The sequence below is a fragment of the Pseudophryne corroboree genome, chromosome 6, assembly GCF_028390025.1.
Source record: "Pseudophryne corroboree isolate aPseCor3 chromosome 6, aPseCor3.hap2, whole genome shotgun sequence".
Classification (NCBI taxonomy): Eukaryota; Metazoa; Chordata; class Amphibia; order Anura; family Myobatrachidae; genus Pseudophryne; species Pseudophryne corroboree.
In genome coordinates this window covers 825,216,643-825,235,024 of record NC_086449.1, presented here as the reverse complement: position 1 = coordinate 825,235,024, position 18,382 = coordinate 825,216,643, and the positions used below count along the sequence as shown (strand labels likewise).

Here is an 18,382-nt window from a genome sequence, read left to right as displayed (position 1 = left end):
GCTGATATGTGACATCACAGGGCAGCTGTACTGGTAGATGCCCCCACACCCTGTAACCCTGCCCTGGCTGATATGTGACATCACAGGGCAGCTGTACTGGTAGATGCCCCCACACCCTGTAACCCTGCCCTGGCTGATATGTGACATCACAGGGCAGCTGTACTGGTAGATGCCCCCACACCCTGTAACCCTGCCCTGGCTGATATGTGACATCACAGGGCAGCTGTACTGGTAGATGCCCCACACCCTGTAACCCTGCCCTGGCTGATATGTGACATCACAGGGCAGCTGTACTGGTAGATGCCCCCACACCCTGTAACCCTGCCCTGGCTGATATGTGACATCACAGGGCAGCTGTACTGGTAGATGCCCCCACACCCTGTAACCCTGCCCTGGCTGATATGTGACATCACAGGGCAGCTGTACTGGTAGATGCCCCCACACCCTGTAACCCTGCCCCATGGCTGATATGTGACATCACAGGGCAGCTGTACTGGTAGATGCCCCACACCCTGTAACCCTGCCCTGGCTGTACTGGTAGATGCCCTCACACCCTGTAACCCTGCCCTGGCTGATATGTGACATCACAGGGCAGCTGTACTGGTAGATGCCCCCACACCCTGTAACCCTGCCCTGGCTGATATGTGACATCACAGGGCAGCTGTACTGGTAGATGCCCCACACCCTGTAACCCTGCCCTGGCTGATATGTGACATCACAGGGCAGCTGTACTGGTAGATATCCCCACACCCTGTAACCCTGCCCTGGCTGATATGTGACATCACAGGGCAGCTGTACTGGTAGATGCCCCCACACCCTGTAACCCTGCCCTGGCTGATATGTGACATCACAGGGCAGCTGTACTGGTAGATGCCCCACACCCTGTAACCCTGCCCTGGCTGATATGTGACATCACAGGGCAGCTGTACTGGTAGATGCCCCCACACCCTGTAACCCTGCCCTGGCTGATATGTGACATCACAGGGCAGCTGTACTGGTAGATGCCCCCACACCCTGTAACCCTGCCCCCTGGCTGTAGGAATAACCATGGAACAAGTTAGCAGGAATTGCAATGTGCAGAGCCTCCTGTGTGTGCTGCAGCCACCAGCTACACCCTGACATGGGGAGGAGGGGAATGCATGGGGGGGCTAACAAGATAAGGACCCCCCCTCCCCTCATTCCTGATTGAAATGTGTTGGTTAAACAGAAATCCCACACAATGTCCCCAGCAGAGGGAGGGTGAGGCCAGAGTCCCCCCCTCCCTGCACGTCATCCATGAGATGGGCGGTTGATTGCTTTGCTGGAGCAGGAGAGAGAAAGAAAGAGACGAGCAGAGCTCTCTCCCCTCCTCCTCCTCCCTCTCCTCTTCCTAAATTCAACTTTTTGCAGCTTGCCGGAAGGTTGGGTGCAGGGGCTCCTTGCATGGGGGTGCAGTGGGGTGACCTCACAGGGGCTGCCTTTGGCTGCTCTTCCTTCCCTGCAGTCTGGCTGCCAGGGGCTGTGGGTCACCCTAAGATATCCCCTGCATCGCCCCCCCCTAGGTGGGCCCTGCATCCTGTGTGCACCAGGAATGCACCAGGCTTGGGGGTGCAGCTGGTGTCTGCCTGAGCCCCCCCATGCAGAAGACCCCCCGAGGATTCAGGGCTGACCCCCCCATCTCTGTGAGGACAGCAGCAGCAGGAGGAGGCAGCACCCCCCCACCCCAGATGCCATGGGGGTGCTGTGAGCCCCGGACTGCAGTGAAGGTCTCTGCGGGGTGACTGACATGAAGTTCCTCGTCTCCTGCACCCGTGGCCCCTGTCTGTGGAGGTAAGAGGGGGGGGGCTTTCCTTTCATGCTCAGCCCCCAAATACATCCCCCCCCCCCCATTAACCCTTGCAGCCTTCTGACCCCCCCTCCCCCTATAGAACAGCCCCTGGGGTGAGAGGGGCATTGGCAGGGACTGCTGGTGGTGTCCCAGGGTCGGCCTGGGGGTGTGATAGGGTTAATCTGAACTGTGCCTGACTTCTTGCCTGGGTTACATAGAGGAAGGATGGGGTGGAGAGAGGCTGCTGGTGTATGTCGGCATTATCCACAACTTGCTGCATAGTCCCCCCTCCCCCTCTCAGATGGATTTTTTTTTTTTTGCTGGGTAGCAATTTTTTTTTAATTAACCCTTAAATGCCCTGGATGGGGGAGGGGTGGGTTACTGCCCAGGTCCCAGGGCTACTGGTTATATTTCCCTGTGATGTATGTGTCATTGTGCAGGTTGATACAATGTTGTTGTATTTGTGTTACACTTGCTGTTGTGTCCCTGTATACAGTATGGTGTTCTATGCCAGGCTGTTCCTATACACAGTGTAATGGCAACCTCTAATCAGATGGAAGTTTATTAACCCCCTGCCTGCCAGCATGCATCAGCTGCAGAGCATTGCTCAGCCTCCCCCCTTGCCCATGTGCAGGGGAGAGGGGGTATCAGTGAGCTGTGCATGGCCCTCTCCCCTGTGCATCCTCTGTGGCTGCCTGTGGACTGCAGCGAGATTCCCACCTCAGGAGAAAAGCGCAGACAAAGGTTGTTTTATTGTTAAAACTGCACCAAGATGTATCAGGGCCTCTTCTGTCTGGGTGGCTGCAGATCCTCACTCACTGACTATCCGGGAGCAGCGCCACCTGGCGGCCGGCCGGGCGCAGCGCACCCAGCACAGGCAGCTAAGGGGGCATTCTAAAATAAGAATATTGCAGGCTATTTTAGGGAGGAAAATGTTCCTTTTGAAAAGTTAATAATTGGTGATAGCACGGTCTGCCAGCAGGGGGTAAGGCAGCCCCAGTGTATATTAATGTGTGCCATTCTGCAAGATATGTGTATGTGTGTGTATATATGTGTGTGTGTGTGTGTGTGTGTGTGTGTGTGTGTGTGTGTGTGTATAATTATGTATGTATGTATGTGCTTGGTGTAGCCATGAAAAAAACTATATATATATATATATATATATATATATATATATATATATATATATATATATATATATATATATATATATATCTCATTGGCTTCCACTACCATTGCTTGCATTTGGAGCAGAATACACCTATAGACTGTCAGATGAACATATGACATTTTGATGCCTCATGTAGGCACTTAAGGGGTTAAAGTGAGCTCTTCCTGCACACTATATAAAGATTACGGGGTAAATTTACTAAGGTGGGAGATTTTTAGAACTGGTGATGTTGCCCATAGCAACCAATCAGATTATATCTATTATCTGCTAGAAGCAGCTAGATAAATGGTAAGTAGAATCTGATTGGTTGCCATGGGCAACATCACCAGTTCTAAAAATCTCCCACCTTAGTAAATTTACCCCTACATTTCTCATCTACTTAACTTTGTATAACTGCTGTAATATTACTACTACTTAAGTTTTGCCCAACATGGACGCTCTGAGGGTCTGTGTACTAATCCCTGGAGAGATAAAGTGCAGAGAGAGATAAAGTACCAGTCAATCAGCTCCTAATTGTCATTTTTTAAACCCAGCCTGTAACACGGCAGTTAGGAAGCTGATTGGCTGGTACTTCATCTGCGTCCACTTTATCTCTCTCCAAGTCTTAGTACATAGAGTCCCATCATGTATTTTGAGACCCTGTGTCTACAACGCAGTGGTGGGCCCTGCACTGGCAGTGAACGGGTTAACGCTGGCACCTCACATGGGGTGGAAGTTAAACACTTGTGTCCTCTGTGACATTCTCCAAAAAAAGCCTCCATGATCTCAGATTATGAATTAATCCTTATTAGGATAATTTCCAGAGAATGTACACTCTGCCAGTCAGAGCTGTTGTTATATAGGGGCTGTTTATTCAGGGGTGACCTTGGGAAGTGGCAAAAACCTGCGGAATAAAGTGTCAGCTCTTCGGAGCAAGTCAACGTTTTTTGTAATTCCCCTAAATAATATCATGTGTATAATCTTAAAAATGCAGCATTTACTAGACCCCAAAATTAAAGTGGTTGGTAAATTATGGATTGTGAGAATGGTTATAATTTATTTTTCCGGGTGTGGGGTGGATGTGTTGTATAATTTGTTGCTACATTATCGTTGCACTCTTATGTTTTGTGTCCTACAGCATTGTGTTTTAGCGGAGAGCATCACTATTGGCCAAATACTGTACACTTCTGTAAACACGGTCATGGGCGCAAAGGGAGGTGGTGGTAGTGGGGTACCGGTTGCCTTTGCGCCATTTTATGGGGTGAACCAATAGTCATAATTTTGCAATTCACCAGGAATGAGTGACTCGGGCCTGAGGCCCAATGTGGCATCTATTTTATGGACTGAACACTGGTGTGTGTTGTTGCCTGATATTTTCATGAATGTGGTTCAGCCCACAAAATGGCTGCCCCCCACTTCTTGTAGTTGGTGGCTAATGCTCCTCCATACATTTTTAAATACATACTGGCTTAAATCCCTTATAAAATTATGTGCGGCATCCCTTCTTTAGTAGGATAAAGTATTAAGATGCTATCTGTCAGGTGATAATGGAAATCTATGGGCAGGGGGCGGCCATCTTGTTACACTACATTTCTGAGGTAAAGTGTTGTATAAACAAGGGTGTAATTGAAACAATAACCGCTGTAAGAGAATACAGCTATTTCCTTGTGTTGGTAGAGAATTACCGTAGCCAGTAATAGGAGGTTTCATTGTGTAAAATAAACAGGAGTCATCTGTCAGGTCAGCACCATAGTAACAAGCATTGCACGATAAAAATAGGCTTTGGGCTGTATTGTCAGAAACTGGAATTAAATGTGTTGTCCCTTCATGCCTTGTTATGGCAATACATAAACAGATAAAGGGTAAGATTTATTAACACGTCTAAAAAGGAAACTGGAATAGCGACCAATCAGATTACAGCTATAATTTATTCTACGCAGTCTACAAGATGATAGTTGGAATCTAATTGGTTGCTATGAGCAACGACTACATGTTTTATGTCAAAAATGAAAAATATAATGTGTAATGTGAATTTTATATTTATACTTCCTTTCTAAAATCAGATCCCTTTATTTCCTCCCACTTTATTGACGTAAGGTAGTTTTGTAACGCTTGACACCCCCAAAATTTTAATTTTTATCTGTTAAAACTTCAAAATGAGTTTGATTTGTACGGTAATAGTGGCCAGGCATTATATTGAATCATTTAATTTAGCATAATATATTTTATTAATCAATTTTATTTATTAACGTTTAATCCTAATTGATGTACTTATGCAACGCTAATGGCAGGTCAGGCAGCAAGGATTACCTTGGTTCATTTGCAGCAGTCTGCAATGCTGCACACAAGATATTGAGTGTCTGTCTATCTAAATCACATAGGGGTCATTAAAAAATTAGATAAATTTCGATTTATTTATTTTTAATACTTTTCGCATTTTTTTTTAGTATCGTCTGTATGTAAGTTTTTTGATTTTTATTTATCAGGGCATTTTTTTTCCAAACTTTTCCAACATCTATTGAAAATGAATGGGAACCTTATGTATCATTGTATTATCGTGAAAATTGTCTGAAACTTTTCATTTCTTTTTTTCGCCAGCTTTTACTGGCGAGTTTAGCAATAGGCCATGATTGTTCTTGTAGTACCACCTCCTAAATTTTCTTTTTTTTTACAAAAAGAAAATGCTAAAAATATCTCCCTTTATCTAAATTATACTTGTATATATTGAACTAGTCTAAAAATGTACTACTATTTTCTATATGTTGTTTGTTTGAGATTTATTATATACATATAAAAATTCTCTTTATATTATTAATTATTTATTTATATTTGATACATAGACCCCATTGTCACTGTTTAAACAAGAAAAAGGTGGATTTTGTCATTTGCCTTTCATCCCTTTTAACGAGGCTGCAATGGCGGAATCCGTGCTTCTTTTTAGACTAGTAGAGTGTCTGCAGAATCTGTCTCCTCACTGATAATTGCATAGAACGACTCTGGCTTCTGAGAGGGTCTTCTGGCAAAAGAGATGCAATAAATATCTTATTCATTTTAACAATTTGAACGAAGAAATGGAGTCTATGTAAGGGGCATATTTAATATGTGACGGTGTACCGCCGGACAACGCTGCGTTGCTTGGTAGCGCACATTATATCAAAATGTAATAGTCTGAAATGTAGTTGCCAATTAAAACTTTTTGCTGGAACAGAGTTCATTAAGAAGTTCAGTAAGTAATGTCCGCTTCTGTTCCTTTATATCTGAATATATATATATATATATATATATATATATATATATAATATATATAATACAGCCACCTTGACAAAGTAAAGCTGGTTGCTTGCTCCGATTCTGCCGCCAAGCGAACCGTTCCCAGTTTGCCACTAGTTGGGCAAATTCTACATGGCTGCACAGTTTGGGGGGAGCAGTCTCAGTGGTCTGTTAGTGCGACTGTAAAAGGACGCACACACATCCGTACGCCATTCATCCACCCCTGAGTACCACTTTCTGGAAATGAAACGCATTTCGCCTTAGGCCTGTGGATACTCGTGAAACGTGTTCTTCCACTTCAGAGGCAAATCTCCTCCCGAGCTCGAGTGCGTCCTGCTCTCCCTGCAGGATTTGCGGACCTGTTTGCTGGGTTGGGGGCGGGTGTGGGTTCTCATGGCGGGCTGTGCACAGAACAATGCAAGCCATCAACAGAGCTTGTTGACAGTAGAGTTAGCTCCTCTACAGTCATGTAATTCCTGTCCCGGATGTGTTGAAGGGGTTACACTGCTACCATCTGTCCTGAATGTTTAGTTAATGCTCCAGGCAGGGAAGGGTGGGGGTTGTATAATTCCCTCTGGAACAGGCTCCTGACCTGGAGACGAGAGTGACAAGGGATCATCAATCACATCACAGCATAGAAGCATTAAAGTCAGCCTCCCAGACCCTTTTATCACGGGCCTACAAAAAGGAGTCAGGTGGCAGCCATTTTTTTTGAGGACTGGGCTGTAAGATTCTCCCCATTCTCGTGGCCGTCGGCTATAGCTCATTTGAGGTTTCCTGTCAGGGAAAATGGCCGCCTCCTGCTCTATTGCTCCTAAAATTGATGTAATTAAAACTGAAGTATCTTTACAGGATAATCACTTACATTTTTATTTATTCGTAATCGTATAAATACATTCGCCTAGGTTAGACCTCAAGATGCCCAATCTAAATCATTTATGGGTTAGTTGAAGCAGATTGTATTTTCATTTATTATTATTTTAAATGAAGCCTAATTGACTTTGTTTGGGAATATTCACTGTCATTTATCATCCCCCCCCCCCCCCCCCAATGAAAACTTCATATTAGGAGAGTCTCTCATTGGACAAGCTTTATAAAAGGGTTTATTTTTTACATCTGTTATTATCATAATAATAATAATAGTTTATTATTATTGGAATCATATTTATGCATAAAACCAAAATAATCCCTTATGACGTTGTTTTGTTGAAATGAAGGCAAGTCAGATGCTTGGCTGCATAGGGAGAGGAATCAGCAGCAGAAAGAAAGAAGTAATAATGCCACTGTATAGGTCATTGGTACGGCCTCATCTAGAATACTGTGTCCAGTTCTGGAGGCCATATCTTCAGAAGGATATAAATACATTAGAGAGCGTACAAAGAAGGGCAACTAAAATTGTGCATGGCCTACATCACACAACATACCCAGAAAGACTAAGACATCTCACTATGTATACTGTATTGTGTGGGGCAGAGAAGGGAAAGGGGGGACATGATCGAGACTGTCACATATACCAGGGGTATTACCAAGGTCCAGGAGAGAAACATTCTTTATCTCTTGGCAGTACGGACGGTGTCATGGTTAGCATTACTGCCTCACAGCACTGAGATCATGGGTTCGATTCCCACCATGGCCCTAACTGTGTGGAGTTTGTATATTGTCCCCGTACTTGGGTGGGTTTCCTCCGGTACTCCGGTTTCCTCCCACAATCCAAAAATATACTGGTAGGTTAATTGGCTCCCAGCAAAATTAACCCTAGCGTGAATGTGTGTGTACATGTGATAGGGAATATAGAGTGTAAGCTCCACCGTAGCTGGGGCTGATGTGAACGGGCAAATATTCTCTGTACAGCGCTGCGGAATATGAGTGTGCTATATCAATAACTGGTAATAAATAAATAGTAAATCATTCTCCAAATGAAGAGAAGCAATAGGACACGAGGACATGCACTGAGACTGGAGGGGAGAGGGGAGTTCAGGGGAAATTTAAGGAAAAACTACTTAACAGAAAGAGTAGTGGACAAGTGGAAGAGCCTCCCATCAGAGGTGGTAGAGACTAAGGGGTATAATCAATTGAATTCTGCCGCCTGTCGAAAAGACAGCAGTTTTCAACTTTTTTAGGTCGGAAGGGGTTTTGACTTGTCGAAAAGCACGTGGATCGGCGGAATAGCTGCCAATCCACGTGCTTGTGTCAAAAACAGGGCCAAAAGCGTCAGGTTTTGGCCCCCTTTTCGACCATCTCCATTCAACTTTGAAAAAGTCGACGTGAGATGGGGAGAGCAGCGCCGGGGACGGGCAGAGCTGAGGCGGGGACCGTGTGAGCACACGCTGAAGGATGTCACAGCCGCCGCTTACAGCAGCATCCACTCTGCTCCAGCAAGCGAGACCTTACTTGCTGGAGCCGGGTGGACGCTGCCGTGGACGGCGACTATGATGCAGGGACAGAGAGGAGGGACGGGGAGCGGCAGAGAGACTGGGGGGTGGGAGACGGGGGAGAGCCGCGGGCAGACGGGGGAGAGCAGCGCTACAGCAGCGGCTATATAACCGCTGCCATAGCGCTGCTCTCCCCCATCTGCCCGCGGCTCTCCCCCATATCTCAATTCGACTTTTTTAAAAGTCAAATTGAGATGGCATTGAATAGCCAGGACGGATGCATTCCGACAAATGAATGTCGGAATGGATCCGACTTCAATTGAATATACCCCGAAGACAGAAGAGCAATGTAACATGCCTGGGATAGACATAAGGATATCATTACACAGAAATAAGGATCAAATAAGGTTTGAGGTCAAAATATAGTGAAAAAAAGAAAAGGGGCAGACTAGACGGGCCAAGTGGTTCTTATCTGCCGTCACATTCTGTGTTTCTATGTTACCAGTTACCTCAGTCGAAATTCCAGCAAACCCATTTATATGATCATTAGAGCGGTCATCTCTATGGGCCAGCAGTTACTGTGATTGAGGGGCAGATGTATTAACCTGGAGACGGCATAAGGAAGTGATAAACCAGTGATATGTGCAAGGTGATAAACACACCAGCCAATCAGCTCCAATATGTAAATTAACAGCTTGCATTTATCACTTGCTGAGTCCTGAATTTACAAAATTGGCTGACAAATTTATGGGCACCTTTACGGAATTACAGAGTGGACAGGTCACGGCCTACCTCACTTATCTCCTGAAATAATCTGTGCTGCTTTGAACATTCAAATGACCTTACCGACTCAGGCACAGCGGATCACAGAAGCCAGCAGCGGGCGCCTTTACACTTCCTGTGGCTTTTGCTCAGACGATGCGGACAGAAATGCGTTTTTGTGCAGTTTGCGATATTATCTGATTTACTGTATAGAAGTTATTTATTTATTTTTGGTAATTCCTATCATGGAACCCCCCCCCCCCCCCCCGTTACATATGAAATATGATACATCATTGTGATGTCTTCTAATTGTGCATATATAGAATACTTATGTCTTAATAATCAGTGGATTTAATTAATCCTCTTTATTGAGCTTGTGATAATGTTTTTCTGGATGATGTTATGATCCGTAGAGATAAAATAATCCCTTTTGAATTGCCCTCATAGAGATGGGGATGAGGGCTGCGTAATTCTGTAACATCAATTTTGAGACCACCTTAAACCACCTCCCAAAAACAACGGCGTGCTTCTGTACGTTGCTGCGGCCATGTTGAGCAATGTACATTGGCGATACAACGTGACCGGCGGGGTTATGGGTTGTTGTGCTCTGGCTATCTGTAGTAGATTCATAAGGCCTGATTCTGAGTTTGATGCAATTGCCAATGTGGGCGCATCAAGTGGAGGGCTGCATACGCATTATATACAGGTCGTACGCATGTCGGTCGCTACGCACTTGCAGCTGTATGGGCGTTACTGGGTGGTGATGGGCCATACATTTGCTGTGGGCCTGTTCTGAGCTGCACGTATGCAGACATCCATCCACTTGCAGATGAACTTCCTGCGCTGAGGATGGGTCTGGAGCAATTGCTGATGAGAACAATGATGGTGGCTTTCGCAAACAGATGGCTGGTGGCGCATTGACGTGCCAGACACCAAACACCAGCTGATGTCTGCATGTGACCTCCGATCGCAGAATGTGGACGGATCTGTGACCTCATTATGTCCGACTTGTATTCTGCATATCTGGATGGGCCCGGGGACATTGCAGAAGTCAGGCATAACTACTCCTAGAGGCTACCCCAGGATATGCAGTGAACCAATTAGTATTGAAACGTGGTGCCAGTTCTCAGTGGATCCCGTGATGTCGGCACAGTGTGGTTGGGAGGAACAGTACTGTGCAAAAGTTTTAGACAGGTGTGGAAAAAATGCAATACCATAAGGGAGGCGTCCGACTGGCTCCAGATGTGTTCTGCAGCACGCAACAACTGCAAACATACAGCCAATGTCATTAAGAACTATCTTCAGCGTAAAGCAGAACAAGGAGTCCTGGAAGTGATGATATGGCCCCCACAGAGCCCTGATCTCAACCTCGAGTCTGTCTGGGATTACATGAAGAGACAGAAGGATATGAGCAAGATACAGCCACAGAAGATCTGGGCTTAGTTCTCCAAGATGTTTGGAACAACCTCCATGCCGAGTACCTTCGAAAACTGTGTGTAAGTGTACCTAGAAGAACTGACGCTGCTTTGAAGGCAACGCAGGGTCACACCAAATACTGATATGATTTAGATTTCTCTTCTGTTCATTCACTTTGCATTCTGGTAATTGATAAAAATAAGCTATTAACACTTCTGTTTATGAAAGCATTCTTACCTTGCAGCACTTTTTCCTCACCTGCCTAAAACTTTTGCACGATATTCTAAATATTATTATTATCCTTTATTTATTTAGTGCTACAAGGGATCTATTTCTTGTTTTACTTACTTATTGTGATCAACTCTGCGACTGGGCTAAAATGTAGTCTCTAGGTAATGTGTGTATGTAAGTGTGTGTGTGTGTGTGTGTGTGTGTGTCTCCATGTACATATACTGCCTATCCTGCTCCTGTACAAGCGGTGTGTACATATACCACTGCTTATCTGGCTACTGTACAAGCTGTGTGTACGTATACCACTGCCTATCTGGCTACTGTACAAGCGGTGTGTACATATACCACTGCCTATCTGGCTACTGTACAAGCGGTGTGTACATATACCACTGCCTATCTGGCAACTGTACAAGCGGTGTGTACATATACCACTGCCTATCTGGCAACTGTACAAGCGGTGTGTACGTATACCACTGCCTATCTGGCTCCTGTACAAGCGGTGTGTACATATACCACTGCTTATCTGGCTCCTGTACAAGCGGTGTGTACGTATACCACTGCCTATCTGGCTCCTGTACAAGCGGTGTGTACGTATACCACTGCCTATCTGGCTCCTGTACAAGCGGTGTGTACGTATACCACTGCCTATCTGGCTACTGTACAAGCGGTGTGTACGTATACCACTGCCTATCTGGCTCCTGTACAAGCGGTGTGTACATATACCACTGCTTATCTGGCTCCTGTACAAGCGGTGTGTACGTATACCACTGCCTATCTGGCTACTGTACAAGCGGTGTGTACGTATACCACTGCCTATCTGGCTCCTGTACAAGCGGTGTGTACGTATACCACTGCCTATCTGGCTCCTGTACAAGCGGTGTGTACGTATACCACTGCCTATCTGGCTACTGTACAAGCGGTGTGTACGTATACCACTGCCTATCTGGCTCCTGTACAAGCGGTGTGTACATATACCACTGCTTATCTGGCTCCTGTACAAGCGGTGTGTACGTATACCACTGCCTATCTGGCTACTGTACAAGCGGTGTGTACGTATACCACTGCCTATCTGGCTCCTGTACAAGCGGTGTGTACGTATACCACTGCCTATCTGGCTCCTGTACAAGCGGTGTGTACGTATACCACTGCCTATCTGGCTACTGTACAAGCGGTGTGTACGTATACCACTGCCTATCTGGCTCCTGTACAAGCGGTGTGTACATATACCACTGCTTATCTGGCTCCTGTACAAGCGGTGTGTACGTATACCACTGCCTATCTGGCTCCTGTACAAGCGGTGTGTACGTATACCACTGCCTATCTGGCTCCTGTACAAGCGGTGTGTACGTATACCACTGCCTATCTGGCTACTGTACAAGCGGTGTGTACGTATACCACTGCCTATCTGGCTACTGTACAAGCGGTGTGTACGTATACCACTGCCTATCTGGCTACTGTACAAGCGGTGTGTACGTATACCACTGCCTATCTGGCTCCTGTACAAGCGGTGTGTACGTATACCACTGCCTATCTGGCTACTGTACAAGCGGTGTGTACGTATACCACTGCCTATCTGGCTACTGTACAAGCGGTGTGTACGTATACCGCTGCCTATCCGGCTACTGTACAAGTGGTGGGTACATATGCTACTGTCTATCCAGCTGTGTGTACCTATGCTGCTGCCTATCCGGCTCCTGTATAAGCTTTGTGTACATATACTGCTGCCTTTCCGGCTCCTCTACAAGCTATGTGTACATATGTTTTGTATCCAGCTGTCCTATAAGCAGTGTGTACATATACTTTGTATCCGGCTGTCCTATAAGCAGTGTGTACATATGTTTTGTATCCAGCTGTCCTATAAGCAGTGTGTACATATACTTTGTATCCGGCTGTCCTATAAGCAGTGTGTACGTATACTTTGTATCCGGCTGTCCTATAAGCAGTGTGTACGTATACTTTGTATCCGGCTGTCCTATAAGCAGTGTGTACGTATACTTTGTATCCGGCTGTCCTATAAGCAGTGTGTACGTATACTTTGTATCCGGCTGTCCTATAAGCAGTGTGTACGTATACTTTGTATCCGGCTGTCCTATAAGCAGTGTGTACGTATACTTTGCATTCAGCTGTCCTATAAGCAGTGTGTACATATACTTTGTATCCGGCTGTCCTATAAGCAGTGTGTACGTATACTTTGCATTCAGCTGTCCTATAAGCAGTGTGTACGTATACTTTGCATTCAGCTGTCCTATAAGCAGTGTGTACGTATACTTTGTATCCGGCTGTCCTATAAGCAGTGTGTACGTATACTTTACATTCAGCTGTCCTATAAGCAGTGTGTACGTATACTTTACATTCAGCTGTCCTATAAGCAGTGTGTACTTATACTTTGTATCCGGCTGTCCTATAAGCAGTGTGTACGTATACTTTACATTCAGTTGTCCTATAAGCAGTGTGTACGTATACTTTACATTCAGCTGTCCCCATAAGCAGTGTGTTGAGGTGATCTCCCTTAAGGGCCCCATAATGCCCGATTTCAGCCCAATTCGGGCATTCGGCCCGATATATTGGGTGAAATCGGGCATTTTCGTTGTGCTTTTCCCCCGATCCGATCCGATGCGCGTTCCCGTGAGCATCGGATCGGATCCCCCTAGGTCCGACGTATAACCAGTGCTGCACTCGTGATATGTCGGATCCCGCAGTAATGGATGGGAAAGTAAACGATACATCGTATGCAGAGAAAACTGCACACGATATATCTAATACTATCCTGCCAACGGGGAGGCTGCCGGGAGGTTGGAGGAAATCTTATGACATTGGACCGTCGTATCGTATAAGTGTATGGGGCGCTTTATTCCAGTTGCTAATTTTCTGTTGATCAAAGAGCTGAAAGCTAAACCAATAGCGATCTCAGGGGATACAATCTGTAATCTAATTATAATTAACATAAAAAAATCTGTAATTTAATCAGGAAAATATCATGATAATAAAACCCATGATAATAGCAGCCGGTGTGGCGGGCAGTATGTAGCGGGTGGCTCTTCATGCGTGTTGTGCCCTGAATTCGGCGCCAGTAACATGTAACATGTTTGCAGCATGTCACAAGCATATCGTTACCATTTATAAATATTGCTTTGTACACACGTCACCGTGACGGCTTCTATTCCTTATCTCTTCCTCTTTTTCTATGTTACCATTTCCAGTCTTCCTAACTCAGCTCTTTGCTGTAGGCAGTGCAGCTCATCAGGATTACCCTGTTCATGCCCAAACATAAAGACTCCCAACCTCCGCCTGCGCTCAGGATTTGGTTGGAGAACCAGCACAGAAAGGAGGCATCTAACTCATTATTATCCCGGCTCTGGTTTGTTTAGAGATGCCAATTAGACTGTGAAATTTCTCTAGAAGGTTTTGGTTCTTCCCCTGCCTGCGCCCTGAGATCGCACATTACCCCACCCCAGACATCCGCCATGTGTCTGCCGCATTTTGCCCGCTCTAATGGACTGAATTTTTTTTTTCTCCTGAGCTTGTGACCTAAATTTTAACAAAAAAGAACCAGTTAGCCTCATTTTTGCAGCGTTATATGCCTGAGCGCGTTCCAGAGACTGCATAATGTACAGGAATGCTGCTGAGAGACTGCTGGGCGGGTATATGGCGGAACCGCTACATTGCACAGGCTGGCACAGAGTGGCACACCTGCCTGTCACTGGTTATTGCAGGGAACACACAACACTATGTCCTGACCTCCTGTCATTGTTACTATTCTACACACTAACTATATGTTCTTGTAATTCCAAGTATTGTATACATATATACAATACTGTGTTGTCATGTATACATTACTGTGTGTTGTCTTATACACGTGTCTATACAGTGTTGTTTTGTGTGTGTGTGTGTGTGTGTGTGTATATATATATGTATATATATATATATATATATATATATATATATATATATACACACACACACATTTACTGTGTACTGTGTTTATATACATGTATACATGACCGTGTGTTGTGCTGTGTACATTACTGGGTGTTGTCATATATACATGTATACAATACTGTGTGTCATCTCAACAATGCATAGAATCTTTGCTGTTACTTTACATGGAAATGGACCATATTCGGGGCCAGATCTAGACCTTGTGGCGCCCAGGGCGAAAAAAACAGGGGCGTGGCTTCATGGTGAAGGGGCGTGGTCAGTTGTGCCCCTGTAGCTGTGCCCTCAGTAGTTGTGCCCCCAGTACTGTGCCCTCTATAGAGTTGTGCCCCCTAATTGCGCTGCTTAACAAAAACAAAAAAAAAATACTTACAATCGCCGCTCCTGCTTCCCAACCGCTGCTGTCCTCCGTCTCCAGCCGCCGGCGCCGCTCCTCGGGTCTATGGGAGAGAGGTCATGACGTCTCTCCCATAGCACCGCATAGACACTAGAGGTCAATAATTAACTCTAGCGTCTATGTGCCGCTCCCACAATGCAGTGCAGGTGCGCGATGAGCACCGCACAGCACCAGTAGCGGATCTTGCCACGGCGGCGCCCCGGACAAAAATCCTGCATGCCCGTAGCAAGATCCGCTACTGACCGTATTCAGTAAGGATTGAAATTTCTACTAAAAAGTATTTCCTGCGATCAAATAGTTGCCGCCCGGAAATTGAGATAAACGCCCATTGCAGAAATTGCAAATGCATCTCAATATGCGCGCTGATCACACAACCATACATAATTACCGGAACATCTAATATTTTTTCTATCTGCGCTAGGCAAGGTCATCCACTATTGCTGCGACACAGGAGGCTGGAAGTGGTCATCGCTGAGGTCAGAGGCCCTCCGTAAAAACGCCTGGGCACGCCTGCATTTTTTCGGACGCACCCAGAAAACGGCATGTTTCCACCCAGAAATGCCGGGTTCCTGTCGGTCAGATAGCAGCTGCATTGCAGTCGCGATCTGTATGCAATTTCTGTCGCTACTTTTACTTGCACGTGCTCAAAGGTCATGCGCAGATGTTCGATAATCGGCCGGATTACGATTTGCAAATTTTGCAATCCTTACTGGATGAGGTCCAATATCTGTAAAATAGTGAAATAACGCTATTTCTTCATCATTAGTTTTGCGTATTTTTTTTAAATGACGTAACGACCCTATTACTCGCTGTCATTTGCAGGATTTTCTATATGCAGTGATGTCACTTGTGTATCCCATAGTTAATCAAGTCCATTTTAGCCCGACCGTCAGTAAACACGGCTTCTGGATGTAGTCAGAGCCGGCCCTAACCAATATGATGCCCTAGGCAAGATTTTGGCTGGTGCCCCCTAGCACCACCGCTGGTTCCGCCTCTGACTTTGCACCTCTTTCCAAGCACCATCACCCCTCACCCATAGCAGTCTTTATTTTGGTGTTTGTACCCCCTATATTTTAAATAGGAACAGTTTGCACATTTGGCGCACAGCCCAAAAAGGGGTGTATTTTTGCTGGCAAGAGGCATGGCCACACAATAGTAACCCCAATTCCAATTACGCCACATAGTACTGCACCTTTATTCACATTTGATCGTGCGATAGTATCCATAATTCATATTACATCCCACAGTACTATCACTTTACCTTATAAATGTTACTCCTCGCAGTATTATTACTTTACCTTAAACATTACTCCTCACAGTAGAGCCCCTTATTCACATTACATCACACTGAATTGCTCCTTATTCACATTACACCACACCCTGTTGCTCTTTATTCATATTAGACGACAGTAGTGCCCTTTCTATATGCAACGCCACATAGTAGAGCACCTTATACACATAATGCCACACATTAGTAATGCATTTATACACATAATTCCACACAGTAATGCCCCTTACACATATGAGACACCTTATTAATGTCCTTATAAACATAATGCACCTTACACATTATGACAACCTTTATTAATGCCCTTTTACACATAATGGGGCAGATGTATTAACCTGGAGAAGGCATAAGGAAGTGATAAACCAGTGATATGTGCAAGGTGATACACGCACCAGCCAATCAGCTCCTAACTGTTAATTTACATATTGGAGCTGATTAGCTGCTGCCTTTATCACCTTGCACATATCACTGGTTTATCACTTCCTTATACCGTCTCCAGGTTACTACATCTGCCCCAATGTCCCTTACACATATGCCGTACATTATTAATGCCCTTATACACATAATGACACACATAGTGCCCCCTACACATTTGCTACACATTATTAGTGCCCCTATACACATAATGACACACATACAGTAGTACCCTGTTACACATATGCCGCACATTATTAATGCCCTTATACACATAATGACACACATAGTGCCACTTACACATATGCCGCACATTATTAATGCCCTTATACACATAATTACACACATAGTTCCCCCTACACATTTGCTGCACATTATTAGTGCCCCTATACACATGACACACATACAGTAGTACCCTGTTACATATATGCCGCACATTATTAATGCCCTTATACACATAATGACACACATAGTGCCCCCTACACATATGTTGCACATTAATGCAGTTTTACATGACACACATAATGCTCCTTACACATATTCCGAACACTACTGCACAACCAACCCACTCACATGCACACAGCACTCACACTGCCACTAACACTGTGACCTCTGCCTCTGCTTGGATACAGATGTATCCAATCAAATCTTGCCTCAATGCTAACGTAGGGCACAATTTTTAATGAAAATGCATCTTATTTGCATTGCTATGTGGCTAGGATGCACAAGCAGCTTCTGTTGATTAAACTGATATGCAGCATGCCTATATACTGTGTGAGACTGTGGCTGTATCTGCATATGAAATGCTACACACAGAATATAGGCATGCCGCATATCATTTTAATCAGCAGAAGCTTCTGATGCCCCTAGGCATATCAAATGCCCTAGGCAATTGCCTAGTTTGCCTATGGCCGGCTCTGGATGTAGTTGCTTGCAGGAATACTTGGGGTAGATTAGAAATGTGCTTGTTCTTGGTCGTTCTTATCAAGGGGTGACTTTTTGGAGTAAATCATTTCTCGGACACACGGCCCCTGTTTGTAGGAATACAGTGTTATCACAATGATGGTCATTCCGAGTTGTTCGCTCGCTAGCAGTTTTTAGCAGCCGTGCAAACGCTATGCCGCCGCCCACTGGGAGTGTATTTTAGCTTAGCAGAAGTGCGAATGAAAGGATCGCAGAGCAGCAGCATAATTTTTTTTTGTGCAGTTTCAGAGTAGCTCAAAACCTACTCAGCGCTTGCGATCACTTCAGACTGTTCAGTTCCTGTTTTGACGTCACAAACACGCCCTGCGTTCGCCCAGCCACGCCTGCGTTTTTCCTGGCACGTCTGCGTTTTTCT

The 18,382-nt window shown here is 45.3% G+C and overlaps 1 protein-coding gene across 1 annotated transcript in view; it reads left to right on the top strand.

The window, feature by feature from the left end:
* The first annotated feature begins 1,266 nt into the window (after positions 1–1,266).
* Positions 1,267–18,382, top strand: part of HIPK2 (homeodomain interacting protein kinase 2) — a 65,377-nt gene continuing 48,261 nt past the window's right edge. The window contains 1 exon segment of the mRNA XM_063929250.1: positions 1,267–1,809. The gene's annotated coding sequence lies outside the window, so the exon portion shown is untranslated.